This window comes from Bombus affinis, chromosome 7, assembly GCF_024516045.1.
Source record: "Bombus affinis isolate iyBomAffi1 chromosome 7, iyBomAffi1.2, whole genome shotgun sequence".
NCBI classification, from domain to species: Eukaryota; Metazoa; Arthropoda; class Insecta; order Hymenoptera; family Apidae; genus Bombus; species Bombus affinis.
In genome coordinates this window covers 10,184,341-10,199,471 of record NC_066350.1, presented here as the reverse complement: position 1 = coordinate 10,199,471, position 15,131 = coordinate 10,184,341, and the positions used below count along the sequence as shown (strand labels likewise).

At 41.4% G+C, this 15,131-nt stretch overlaps 1 protein-coding gene across 3 annotated transcripts in view; it reads left to right on the top strand.

Annotated features, from left to right (window-relative positions):
- The window catches only part of LOC126918623 (multidrug resistance protein homolog 49), a 72,124-nt gene that overhangs the window by 3,517 nt on the left and 53,476 nt on the right, over nucleotides 1-15,131 (top strand). For 2 of the 3 annotated variants that reach the window (XM_050726721.1, XM_050726718.1), the window contains exons 2-5: nucleotides 5,919-6,017; nucleotides 7,087-7,523; nucleotides 7,612-7,832; nucleotides 8,692-8,972. The gene's annotated coding sequence lies outside the window, so the exon portion shown is untranslated. Of the gene's footprint in view, nucleotides 1-5,918; nucleotides 6,018-6,397; nucleotides 6,543-7,086; nucleotides 7,524-7,611; nucleotides 7,833-8,691; nucleotides 8,973-15,131 lie in introns of those variants that run through there. The other variant, XM_050726719.1, reaches the window with a different exon arrangement.

The window sequence follows — 15,131 nt, the reverse complement described above, 5'->3', positions numbered from 1 at the left end:
ACGGGGCAATATTTTCCGCGATAATGAAATTTGTTGCCAGGCCAAGCCTGGCGATCCGTTCACCACGAAATTTATGTATATCCCGTGTTTCGCCCGCGATGCATCATTTTGCCCCTTGACAAGTAATTAAACGGCCTTTCTATGGCGATCGTGCGCGACTCCCTTTGAAAATGCAGATTCGCGTGTTTAATTTAATTTTTAAAACGCGTACCGCCTCTACGAAAGGAATAAATTAACGTAAGCAAGCGCTCGATGATCAGTCGTTTTTTTTTTTTGCTTAAAAGCCATCGATATATACGACGATTCTGCAGATCTTCCGCTTTTTCATCGTTTTTTAAACGTATCAGATAATACGCGACATTCAATTCATATCTGTCTTTGTTTTATGTATTGGACGCGCTACTGTTGCATTCTATGAAACACTGGTTGATGAATATGCGGCCGTTTCTTGGACGTTTCAAGACCAAACGGGGCTCTCACCTTTGTAACGTTTTGTAAGCATTTGCTTATAATAAGAATGACATCAGCGATCTGAAATAAACCGCTGCGTTATCCAAATCGACGTGCATCCTGTCGTTTACTTTAAATGGAAATATTCGTTATCTGTTTAAAGCTGAATTATTCAAGCGAATGGCGTTCAATTTTTCAAGGGAATTTTCAGTATCGGAACTAGATGACACTTTGCAAAAGTCGCCTTCGTCGATCGTCTACCAGATTGTCAGACGTTCTATTCGAAAGATCGATGCTTCCTGTTGCTGTGTCTGGCTCGTATAGATGGAACGCGGGGCCTGCAGGGATAAACGTACTGTGCAACGTTTCATCGTCTATCTTTTTTCACCCTGTTTTTTGTACCTCGATTCTGCATCCTGCAGAAGTGCAGCCTTGAAAGCTAGCTCGGTCGCATCGCTCGTGCAGACAGTTTCTTGGTTGTCTTATTACAGATAACGATAACGCATACCGAGTCACGGAGGTAGATAAAAATACGAACTGCATCCTCCCCTTTGACGTTAATGGGCAACGGTTTTATTGCTTGTGAAAATGACCAGCCACCCGGTTCTTTGTCTTGCTTTCGAGCTTTTTCATTTACGCTGACGCATCGCATGTTTCAATTAATAAATAAAACATTAATTCCGTCGTGCTATTGTACGAAACTTGAATAATACATTTTATCTTCTAAAATTCCTCAACAAAAAAAACATAGCACAACTGGTGCCCGGAATAAAATAATCGCGATAAGCGTCACGTAAAAAAAGAAGAAAGAGAAAAACCAAAAAGTCGATGAAAAATAGGGAATATCGAGGAAAGTTTATCAAACAGGTAACGACTCGAACGATTTTGTATCGATGTAGACTCGCGATGCTTTTTTCCATCGCCCGTCTAAAGTTGCGATATTTTCTCTCTTTTCTCCGACTGCAAAACGGCCCGTTATCCCGTGGAGGGCAATAACGAGTCTCTTGAACATGATCGCATGATGAAACTCGCTTCAATCGGAAGATTTCGTTCCAAGGTGCCGGGTGAAAAATGCAAACGCCAGTTAACGTGAACTGTGCACATGCATACGTATCTGCATACAACTCGACAAACTTATTGCACGAATGCGTTTAACAACTATGATTTCCGACTGTAGAAATCGCGTATCGATATCACTGACGCATCCATGGCGTTCCGTGAAGCAACTGTTGATATTGATTTTCTGAGTTACTCGTTATTCGATGTCCTGGATATTTTGATAAGCTACTCTTCCCTGAACGTTGTAACAGTTACTGGAAATTAAACATCTGCAGTTTCTCGTGTAATCCCATAAGTTGCTCGATTCCTTGATTGGTTGTAATTTTGAACCGGCTACGAATCACATAAGAGAATTGATAGCTATTGTATAAACTCGTTTGCTAGATAGTTAACAATTAAGATCGCGATTCCTGTAAATACGTACAGCCACTGTTAAAAATATTTGAATTATTACCGTAATAAAGTTTTATAAATACGTTACGTATATTATGTAAATCTTTCTTGAAATTTTATTAGCATCGAAATGACACACGATCATCGTGATTATGGTGGTAAAATTTAGAACCAACGTAGATCTGTATATGAAAGTTACAAGACGTTTATTACAATGATATATCTAATAAAACCGTATCGTATATGTCGTATGAACAGTTGCCTTAAGTATATAATTGTTAAATGTGCTAAAAGTGCGTGAATGTGTTAAAATATCTTGTACCTTCTATGTACATTCTCGAATTTGTTTTAAACTCTACCGGTGTGATCGTCACAGTTGTACTTCAATGTTGTAATCATTTTTCTAACACACGTACTATATTAAGAAAAAGTTTCCATAAGTGTTTAAATACTTTAATGACTTACTGTATATATGGAACACTAATGGAATAGTCTTTCCCAAGGTAATTTGATAGTTTGATCGTTGGTGACTCGTAATCACATAGCCGGAGTTCTAATATCTCGCGTGGTTTCCGTTTGTCTGTCACTCGAGGCTCTCACAAACGTAAACACTCTTCAATTTCACTCCATTGATATTGTAATATCCATTTACAAAAAATTATACGCGACTAATTTTCACTGTTGATGGACTATTTGTCAGAAGTCGAATATTATTCCTATTACGAATTTAGTCGGCAGGAAACGCCGATATGGCGCCCAATCGATCGAGTTTACGACCACGCATCCCAGAATTATCCATCGTACGCAATTACGACTTCCCATTTAGCCACGCTCCCCCGGCTTTCCTTTCTTGCCGATGTTCTCGCGCAATTTTAGGTGGATCGATCGAGAAGTTCCGACCGCGTCCTAATGGTTGCCGCGTTAATACACGTGGAAGGGTAGCCTCTATAATTTGCGCGGCGTGCATGTATGTACGGAACGGGCGACCAGAAAACAAGCAGAGAAAATGATCGTCGGCCTAGTCGAGTCGGTGCTTTCGAGCGATTCGTTTCTTGCCTGAAAATTTGCACAGCTTATCGATCCTCCGCGGTTCAACGCTTTTGTACCAGATCCACTTGCGATTCGACCGTTCTTACGGTGTAGTGTAGGTGAAACTTCTTATTTTAATTTCCTTGCGAAAACACTGGGATATTCGTTTGGAGCAAATTGTTTTCAGATATTCGGAGTCATACTCGTTTACGATAAATCTACATACATAGGACATTTTCCATGTATAGCATATTCTCCACGTGTTCCGGCTCGAGTTTCGTTCGTTCGCCAGTTTCAACGTGTCAGTCCTCTTCAGCGTCGTGCCACGGTGTTTACAGAACGTCAGCACACTGTGAGTCGATGCAATAGCTAGAATCCACGAGCTGCGATCGCGAAAGCTTCCGATAAATCTACTAGGTCGAACGAGTGTGAGCAACTTCCTGGTAAAAATCTACTTGGCATACGTAAGCCTTTAGAAACATCGAGAACGTCTGAATAAAATTTCTTCTGAATAAGCGTTTACCCAAGTACTCCGATTAAGTCGATACATCGTTGGTCTGCAGCCAGGCGTTGTTTTGAAAGATAGTGAAACAAGATCGGAGGAACGTTCCAGCAACCATCAAGCGGTTTGGCAGTCTCACAATGGGTCGAGAGATTCACCAGAGTCTACGAGGCGATCGATCGCGTTGTAGCGAAAGCTGCGATCGGTGTGCGTGCACCTTTAAGTACATAGCCTGGAGATACACCATCGATCGTTGCAGAGGTCGACGTACTCGCGTTAGCTCGAACTTTCGTGCAATTTATTGTCCTGTTCTTAGAGCGAACGATCCGTTGTGTCGGATCGGAGTCGAAGCTGAACCATGTTCGCGGTTGTTCGACCGATTGAACGCCATCTGCGAAGGTCAATTAGCGGTAAAATTCATTATGAAACGAAGCAAAAAGAGACTGCTGGAAGGAGCTAGCCAGAGTAGTACGGTTCGCTGGTTACGATAAACCTTCCTGAGAGCCGAAACTTCGAGCGCGAGAACTTCGCGAAATTTTCTGTTACGAAAATTAGCGAAGTCGCTAATCTAATTTTGTAACTTGTCTTTTTATCAAAGTTTAACGTATCTAAAAGCTTAGAACGTTCTATTCTTATCACGAGTATGACACGTTTCGATCGGTTGTTTTTTATCTTTTCGTCGATGGTCGTCAATTTCCTGATAACATCAAGGTTATCAGTCGATCTCGATGAATTCCTTTTCCAGTTAAGAGAAGCGAAAGCTGGCGGTGTGACGATTTCCCTCTGTTCTTCTGCGAAACCGGTCGCGCTCGACAGTATACAGTAGCTAAACAAGCTGCACGGTAGTTTTCTAGTGCCTTCATTGTTCAATGTCAGCGTTTCTTGTTCGACTCGGTCTAAGCTAGATGATTGCTAGACGCGTAGTGTATAGAAAACCAGAGAGGCTTTCGGCAAAGAAAAATCGCGTAACAGCCGGTCTGCCGTTTTTCTTCGCGATCTCTATAGCTGCCAAGAAATGCTACTTTCTTCGAGATATTTTCGTAAGTACGCCTGTTCTCGATGGGTACGAAAGAGTCGATCGAACTTCTTCCATTGTCTATGCATACGTAACCTCTGATACGAAAAGTCGAAAATATTTCATCAAATTCAACATTCTCTTGCCCTCAAAGAGAAAATATTATCGTTTCACTGAAATAATCTTTCGATAGAGTCCAGTAAATATTCCCATGCAAATGCAAGTGGAGGCAATACGGGACCCTAAAAAGGGAAATATTCCGTGGCAGACTCTTTCGAACGGTTCTCCATGTCTAGACGTACCTTCGTGTTTCATCTGCCTAAGGCGTCGTTGGAATTCCTCGCTCGGAGGGAAAACTGAAATTTTCTCCGACTACGGTGCACCAAAACTCCATTTCCCTTTTTCCAGTGTCCGCGTCGCGTCACGGCGTCGTCGCCTAACGGGTGGGAGGAGGGAAGCGAGGGGTGGGAGAAGGAAAGTTTCGAACACAGCCTCGAGGTGGCAAGCAACGGGATCTCGAATGATTGATAGGAACAGGCAACGTTGCACGCTCGTATCGTGATCCTAGGGTAGAAATATAAGCTGGCTGGAATAAAATTCGCGTTCACCTGTGCGATTCAGATGCAAATGCAGAAGGCACACTGGTTGTGCAACTAACTTTTAAAGACTTTCTCGTTCTGCCGCGTTCTTGGTGCGGTTAGTAACACGACGCGAAGGATACGAAAACAGTGGCTCTGCAGTCTTCGATGTACGCGCGCAGGCTCAACAATGTATTCGAACATTTGTAGATGCGCTTTATGAATACATTATGCGTATTATGCGACGCATTTTGAAATTTCATTAGCGCTTTTATGAAATTCAACTATCACGAGCGTAAACTCTGGAACCAATCTGAAGATATTTAACATTTTTCATACGCTTCAGATAGCTGTTCATGCTGTATACTAATTTCTTATTAGATATATACGCAAGAGATATCCTTGCAGCAGATATCGCGTAGCTTTTGTATACGAGTACGTTTTCAGATTAGTTTCAAATTCGGCCAATATAATCACGATAGCGTGTCTGTTTATAGCGTTAATGAAATTTCAAAATGTTTTACATAACGTATACAATATGCATGTAAAAGTTGTCTATGATACGAGTTGTAAATAATTAAATACATTCGTAAGCCAGTGTAAGCCTATAGATCTAAGTTAATACGAAGGTCTTGCTAACTATAGAACTTGTTTAATTGGTATATATTAGAAATTAGTCGTGTTTATGGAGTAGCACAGTTGGACACCGTTCACGAGAATTAAGATAAAAACATTTTTATTATCCCTATCGTATACTGGAAAAACAATTCAATTGTCTTGAATTCTTCACTCTTGCTTTCCTTATTTTTTTTTATTAACCCGGGTGGAGTTGAGATCGAGCTCGTTCTCAGAAACTCGGATTATTGACATTGGCATTTTTCTGTTTATATAGACTATCGCGCACGTTAATGGCTGCCAGGGTCGTCGGCTAGGAGCCGTTTAACGAAGTTTCGTGCTGCCAGTGCTATAATACAGCCCGTAACCGATGAGTGTAAGTATCAATCGATCGGGCTCATATTCATTCCCGATCCGTGGAATCTCGTTATTCGCGTAACGTTCCGGTTTTTATCCTCCGTGATCGTAGTTTGTCGACCTGTACGGGTTCATTGTTAGACACCGCGTCGCATATTTCCGCGCGCGTGACGCGAAAACCACGGACAGCTCGTTTGTTCGACGCGTTTTTACATAGCTCGTTGCAACGTCGATTTTTCGATTGTTTCGCATATGTTTGCCAATTTTTTTTTCCATGTAACGAGGAAGACACGAGAGGGAGTTCGTAAATACGAGAGTCAGTCGTGTCATCTCTCTAGCCGAGTCGCCGTATCGAATTAAAACGACCCGGTCGAATTAAGTCTAATAAAACGCGGCCGGTTCTGCGTCCGAGGCGCGCTCATTTAGTTCGGTTAAATGATCGGATTCAGAGATGCCGCGTAGGCCGCATAAGCAGCACATAAATTAATTAGAACGATGCTGGAACGGTTACGTCACACGACAACGCGTAATCGTGCGATGCAAAGTAAGTATAATTGTAGAAATAAAAAGAATTTCCGGGATAGAGCGTCGCATGATTCTTGACGCAGATACTGCGTTCATTCGCGAGAAACGTATTGATAATTACTAGCTACTCAATGTTTATGCAAATTTGAAGGTACAAAAACAAACAGAACGTGTCTAATATGCAAAAGTATGGAAAATATTTAAAGTAAAGTATTTATTACACCATTTAATTGGCAAAACAGATTTTAGATTAGGTATATCCATTTTTTTAATTATTAGGTTGTTTGGAAAATTCATAGCGAAATTTATTAAGCAATTAAAGCAATTTAGAAATATTTCCATGGAATTAAGATTTTATCGAATCATTCGCTTCTCGTTTAATAATCCTTCTATTTCTCTATAATTTTCTTAAATACAGAGTAGAATTCTATATCGATTTTCCAATACGCTACAAACTCGATATTTCCGAACAACTCGATACATCCATATAAATATGAAATTATATAATTTGATAATCGTATTTAGAATACCATTTTTTATATAAATGTTTTTTTTTTGAACAGGTTAGGTTGGCAGGCGGACATATGGTGAAGCAGAGGAGGTTTATCGGAAATACGAATAACAAGATGATCAACATACGAGAATATTTATAGGCTTTTTAGGTGAAATCGCGGAATATATACGTGTCCATATACACCGTGTATAGGATCAGTGAACGACGAGTGAACACGCGGATCGATTTGCATGCCGCTGAAGGAGAGCACACGGCCTCGTAGCCACGACGCAACCGGTCACGTTCCGATAGGCGACAAATTGTAAAACGTGTGCGCTGCCCAGGTATCCAGAGTGAATGTAAAATAAACGATCTTCGATAGATTTCAGAGGACGACAGCAGCGGCGCGTACATACGCGTCCGTTTAGTTATGATTAGCCTCTGCGATAACAGCCTGATTTCTCATTTTTACATAATCCTGGCGAGATGTTTGATTTTCACGTGCAGGTAAGTGGAACGTTTCGTGTAACTGCTCATATTCTGAACTCGCCTCCACGGTACAAGTATGGAATAATTCATGTCTCTGTCGTTTCAGATCCGATTTATCGAGCGTTCGTACGAGAAACGAATTTGAAGAGGTTTTCGTGGAAGCGCGTTAAAGATAAAATACAGCGAAGAAAAATTGAGATAAAGAACGAGGAAAACATGAGTCCTTCGTAACACGCGCTGCAAAGAAAGATCAACTATTGATACAGCTGCCGTGTATGCTCGTTCACGCAATTGTTGCTCAGCGAGTTCGTGCTTTGTGTTAGACAGGTACATACGTCCATCGACGTACTTTCTAATACGCCTCTGATCGCTACAAAGAAAAGGGATAGATCTTTCGCCAGGTTTCTCGCCTCCTCTCTCGTCTGTGCCTGGTCAATCGCGAATCGTCTGGTGAAAGTCGCCTCTCTCAACCAGGCGATTACGTACCGCTAACATTCGTCCTCGTGCGATCGACCAGGCACAGTGGAAAATTTATGGCCGGACGAGAGAATGGCGAGAAGTTTGTCGTGATTTTCGCGTGTTGGCGATTCTATCATGGGCGTAATTCTTTTCACGAGAAAGCGACAGTAAGAGAATCTAGAAAGCGATGTAACTATATAAAGGTCAGAATAGAATGAATCGCTGAAACGGTCGTTATTTCCTCGATAAGCATCCAAGCGGGAAGGTTTGCGCCTTTTGCTTCGAATTGGAATTTCAACGATGCGAAACTCGCGGAATTTCCGATCGATTGAGAATCAGACTGGGGAATGGATATTTGAAATAGCGAAGGGTAAAAGACGCGAAGAAATCTACGCGGCGAATATACCCGTTCACATTTCATGCGCGTGGTACCATGTCAATGGTGTTCTGTCGCAATATGCTTTCGAAGCAAATGGTAAGAGACCTTCCGCTAAATATTGGTTAATGTCAAGCTTATTCAACGGTACTTTATCATCATTTAGCGGCAACTCCACTCGAACGTCATTCCGAGTTCTCGTTATTAAATTGTCGTCTTCCGAGTAGCGTTATTCAAGTATTCGAGGATCTCGCGACAATGGAATCGTTATTTGTACTATCTACCTACGACCTACCTACTAACTACCTTGTTTCAATTGCGTCTTACTAACGTACCAAATGCTTTTTGCAGGTTTTTCTTAGGTTTCCAGCGATTCTAGTATTTCTAAAGAGATAGAGGACAAGCCAAAGTAAACCAGTGATATTTTTTATGCAGTATTTTTCTTCCATTATTGTGAATGAAATAAAGCGAGCGAGAAAGAGAGAAGAAGTGACTAACGAGTCGTATTTGTTGAAAAATTTAAGAGGATTAAGAATATATTAATATACTGGATGAGTTTTTAAACACCAGAGAGATTTTTTTATTTTTTTCTACGACTCGAGCGCCGACATCGGCAGATTTCCTTCAAAATGGTGAGTACCACGAAGTCGTTTAAAAGCGCAACGTTTATCGTATTATTTTTGGAAATATTGTATCTTATTGCTACGAAATTGACTTCGTTTTCGAAATAAGTGTTAACGCTGACTGTCTCAAAAGAATCGCGAAGCGTTCTCCAGTGTTTCCAGGACACGATACGTGAAATCGTGGCAAGCCACAAATGAAAAGCAAATAAAAAGAAAAAAAAAAGAAGAAAAAGAGATAATAATCGTGGCGAAGAGTCACGAGGCTTTCATTCAAGCGCTCAATTTATATCAGCATGGTAGGCGATGTGTTGGCAGCTACACAATTGTTTTACTGCATCGATGCCGGCGCATCTCGACTCGGTCCATCGCGCTTAATTATAATTAATGAATCGACCTGTGCGTTGCCTGGATTTATTTTCGCGGCACGTTCGTCGCCTATAGTCGCATAAGCGTTTGAAAGTTTATGAAGTATGGAAGTTTATAACGAAGGCAATATTCGTTTCATAATCTTTTCAACGACTTCTCAGAGAAACGAGCAATTTGCAACACTTGATTCTACAGTCGAAACTTTAATTCATTCTTAGTACAAAAATAAAAGGAAAAGTGGAAGGTCGGCAATAATTTCCAAATGGTTCTGCCAAACTACACGAAGCGTACTTGTGAAATTTATACACGCGTTTATATCCCGTTTACGATTCACCACCGCTTCCGGTTGATTCATTGTCTAATTCAAGCGATCACAGGATTTCATCATGAGTCGATATTGTCGAAACAAAACGTCTCATTTACCAAGTAGTACGCATTACGACGTCCTATTTGAAAACATAGATAATTTAATGTATATAAATTGCTCTTAACCATTGGCAACAAAAAGCACATGGAAGAATGTGCGTCCACTTAGCAGCGAACGTTGTTTACAATCATACTTGTTATGTATCAAGGATAAAGCTTTAATTCGCCACAATTCTTCTTTTAAACTCGAGCGATTTATAGGAACGAGTAAAGAGGCGCTCGATCAATTTGATACATTGTGAGACGAACCACGTAACGCGTTTATTACCAGCAAGTTCCTACTGCGAACGAGAATAACATTCGATACTAAACTAGGTTAACATCCTGCTGCTTCCAGCAAATGTGTACTTTCTCTGGAATAAAATATCCAGTTAACGCAACGACTAGCGGGCACGTTTAAAAAGCAACATCCTCGTCGCCATCGTAGTTTTCTAAGTTTCGTAGTATTCACTTCGAAATGAGCGCGAAAATATGGCGCAAGAGAGGTGCGTCTCACCGACACCACGTCGAGCGAACCGTGCTTATTCCTTTATTCTTGTCAGACCAATGGGGTGTCTGTTTCGCGGGAGAAAAGAAGAAAACGCGCGACAATAATACGGAGGAAACGAGGGTGACCCGAATCCGAAAGGCAAATGAAGCCACAGCCGAGCGGACGTTCAACGCTCGACCACATGGAAAACTCGCGTGTATCAGCGGTTTTCCATATCTCTAGCCGCTGTAGTTCGCATTTTCCGGCGGTGTTGCGCGAGAGCGCGATTAACCCGGGTCTCCAAACTCTGCATCGGTGAAGAATAATTAGCGGTGATACGGTTCACGAAACCAGTATTAATCGGTTTGGAAATAATAGATGCCGCTGCGGCGATTAAGCACGGGGGAAAAAGATACGCGTACGCGGCGAGTATCACGATAATGTCGTTTAATTAGCCAGCACATGCTTGTCGCGTGACGTTATACGAGGTTGGAAACGCGACGTGGCTAGTTGAGTGAAAACCCTCCAATTTGTCCTGGAGTTTGTTTCGTTCTATATATGTATACTTGTTTCAGTCGTCTGCATTCTGTTTCGTGTCAAACTCCGTGTTGGACTCTATATCCAGCTTGTATAGCGAGTGATTGAATTCGAAGTACGATCCATCGTTCGTTGCGAATCGCTTCACGTCGATAGATTCGCTTTTTTCTCCTCTGTATTTGCGATTTGAAAATAGTACGGACGATTGTAAAAATTGTTCCCGAGCTTTAGCACGGCCGTCGTTTCAGCTTTCCTTTTTGTTCCATATATGGAATCGAATAGACCGTAACATAGATCATTAATTCGAATATATATGATAGAGTTTTCCATAATAACCAACGCTTTCTAATAAAAAGATGGATTATCTGATAGCGTATTGTTAGGAGAAAACCGATCGTTTCACGATCCTGTATGTTGCGCTCGAGCCTTTATCAATGATCTATTGTGTTGTTAGATATCACCGTGGCGCGTACATCGAATCAATGTTTGTAATGCAATGCTTCAAATATCGAAGGTAGTTAATCAATTTATAGAGTAATCTCGTTAAATTCAAATTTGTGTCTTGATTCAATTTCAAGTTTCCCGATAGCTGTTGCCATTACATCAATCCGAAAATATCAACGAATAGTGTTCGACTCGAGGCGAACTCGTGAATCGTATTTTGAAGCGGATGAGAAACGAACGTTGGTACGTTCGAACCGGAAGTTTTTGTTTCGGTTACAGAGTTATGATTACATGGTTGGATACTTCTATAGAAGAGATGAAATAATGAGTGGATGCGCGGTTCAGAAACGTCCCAGTGAACTGGAGATGGAGCGTTGGTATCGCGATAACGGCTATGATTTTCGTCGGGCGCGGGTTAAGCAAGCGATAAAATATCGTTGGCCATCAATTCGTTCGTTTTCATTGCCTCTATTTTTCACCGTTGTAATCCGTCAATAAATTCTGGAAGAAGATAAACTGCCACCACGGTCCGTTGCAAAAATAGGAGCATCGTTACAGAGTATCGACGTTAAAAACTGCAATAAAGCAATAAAAAAGAGAAAAGAAATTGTTAAATTATTCGTCAGCAATTGGAAGTTGCATCTATCGATTCATTTTATAAACAAAGCTTTTGAACTCGTCTTCGTACCGTGTTACGCTAACTAAGCGTTTACGTATTGTCACATATATGTTATTTAACATCGTGTTTTCTTATTTGAATTTCCACGAGTCATAAGCATAAGTTGCTTTCCTTTCTTTTTTACTTTGTCCTATTATCATATCAGGTATTAATGGCTGACGTGGATGACGAGCGGGAAAATTACAGAAGTGTGATAATTCGCGCGATAAATATTTTTGAGCTCGACCACGCGAGTCTGTGGCACGGTGATACTGCTCGGCGAATCTCGGTTCGGTCTATTTCTGATTTACTCGACACGGTTTACGAAATCCTTCGTTGAAAGCGCTACGCGGTTATATTTCGGGTGCACTCCGGTTTATTTAACGCAGGAAAAACACAAACATCGTGTTTGATTAATCACTGAGAAAATCAGTAAAAATCAAGCATAGGATAGTTTTTCGCGAATATCTTCTCCTTTAACGTTAACAAGCTTTGATTTCTTTATTAGCCGTATCGTCCAACCATCGTACCAGTTAAGAGTCTGTTAAGTCTCCATCTATCCAACGATGGAGTTCACGAAGCTGAGGAAAATCGAACAATTTTATTCAATTACTCCTATTACCGTGGATTTTCCATCGTTCAGTCGATCATCTATCATCATCTATGCTACTAGTTGTATAACGTGCAATGTTGAAATTCTGATCTATCCCCTAGAACACACGCTATTACTTGGTTTAAACGATGTCAATAGAACTCGACCCGTGCGGATCGCTTACGATCGATCGATTCACGAGCGACCGTATCCGAGTGTCATGATTTCATTTGGTTGCGAAATACGCTCCGATCGGTTCATAGGGTTCGTGTCACGATCCGTGCGTGACTCGTGAATGCGTAGTTGCATGTCGCCGATCGAACGTCGCGTCGTCGTCGAGTTCGAGGTCCCGAGGTCGCGTTTCGTTGGTCGATCGTTCAAGAATGGCTTCGCGATGACGGTCTACAGGGACTTCTATTTCTGTCGACCACAGCGACGCGACCTGTCGTGCGTTGACTTCGTTTCAATAATTCACGTTGATTACGCCCGGAACCAATTCGAACCGCTCTTATTCTATTAACCGCTCTTTCCACGCGATCGTTCCACCGCAGCGTGGGCTCCGTTGCAAAAGTGGACGCCGAGATTTCGCGAACGATCATGACTGGCGTATTTTTGGAACAGGCTGACCTGACAGAGACGGATACCGAAGTTTCGTGAACAATTTAAACGTACCGTATATGCAAGGTTTCGCAGAGCGAAGGATGATAGATGAGAAGCGATATACAGGTGTTGGCTAGTCATACGAATTTTTCATAACTTTCGCAACTTTTCAGAAATCTTAATCCTAATAACAGAAGTATAGACGCTTTTATTTTCTTACTTTAACCTCAGTCTCGCGCTCTTCTACTATAAACGAGTGGATATTTTATGCATTTCAAAGTTCTACTACGTCTTAATGGAACCATCGAAAACAATCGCGATACTCGACTGCAGAATCGTTTTTCAACCGTACGTTACTCGAGGCTGAAAAGATCTCAGAAACAGCACGATCATCGTCGTTGATAATTCAAAGATCTTTCATTATTTCTGCTCCTTCTGTTCTCTATCTCGTGTTCTTCGGGTAGAATTAAACGAGCGTGTGCAACGAGAGAGTGCACCCCTCGAAAGGGTGTGTAAAAAATCGTCTCAACCCCTTTTCAGCAACGTTTCCAGTGTCGCACCTTTTCTTCACTAGTTCCCGAGGGGTTGTTCTCCCTGTTTTGTTCCTGGTTGCGGGCTGTTCGCGGACCCGCAACCGTGAATCGCGTTAATGCTCGTGCTGCGATTTATGGATGTTGCCTGTGCATCCCTCGGGCAGAAAGAGAAACACAAAGCAACAGAGAAAAATGGAAACAAAGAAAGGAGCGCTCGTGAGAAGTGAAATAGTGAGAAGGGTTAGCGTTCTGGCGAAAATAAAATCGAATGTGAAACTGCGGCCGAGGGGAATCTTTCTTTGAGAGCTGCTCGTTTCGCTCGCCAGAGTCACTGATTGTTATTTCAGAGTCAGCTTTGCAATTTCAACGCTCTCGCAACACGACGATCATTTTTACGCGACCATATCGATAACAAATGTTGTACTGTCGTTAGCTGTTGATGTAGTTATGGCAATACGTTTCGTATTATCCCGACGATATCGCTTAAAATTAGTTATCGTGATACTTCGTAAGTTATATTTCGCGAGTCTGTAATTTGTTCGACTCCTATGTTGGCAACCAAAATCTTCATACTCGTTTGGTAATTATAATTGGGCGCCCTGAGTTTATTTTTTCCACACATCAAATATAGAATGATAGTTCTCATCTCAATTCCATATTTCCCCTAAAACGTCTTTCGTTTCTGTGGTTCATCAAGTACAGTTGTAAACAAACAATTCATGTCAAAAAATTATATATGCATATAGCCTGATACTAAAGTTACTTATCACTCTTTTGCACATATGAAAATTTTCAATTTTCCCGCTCTATATATTTCGGTTCATTAATGAAGGGAATGTTATTTTCATTACGAACTTGTCTACGTTTCACGATATATATTCCGATCGCCAGATAAGTTTATAAATATATCTAAAGTTCTTGTACTTATAATTTCTCTGCACGATCTTATTTTAGAAATGCAAATAGTAAAAATAACCAAGAAATGGAAATTTAGCGTGGTTTTGTGCCAAAAAGAACGTAGCAAATTGCCAACATAAGGATTGTCTTCGCGATGGAATGCAAACGCGCGCGATTGCATGACGCTCATAATTGGAAAAAATAGTACGAACGTTGAATGTTACGCGGATTGGATTACGTGTCAGGTAAAATTTGCGGATGAGGATGGAAAGAGGAAAGAGCGCAAGGGAGTGACGCGATGCGAGATGAACATTTCTGGTTCAGGTTTCGATTCCGCCTGTCGCCGCACGGCTACCGCGCGTAATCCGCTTTGCGGACGCGTGCGAACTTTTAATACCTCGGCCCGTGTTCGCCATCAGGCCGCGTAAGTAGAAAGTCTGACCCGGAGATTCAAATCCTGAAACATCGAAACGAGCGCAACGAGTTTTCCCTAAAAAAAAGAGAGGTGCAATAAACTGTGGAAGTTTAACTTTAACGTGTTTTGCATTTCTGCTAGCAAGGACACGCGAAAGCTGCAGATTTTTCTTCCACCCCTTTTTTTTATAGTCGTTTAAAGGGAATTACGTTTAAACGTACTATAAAACGG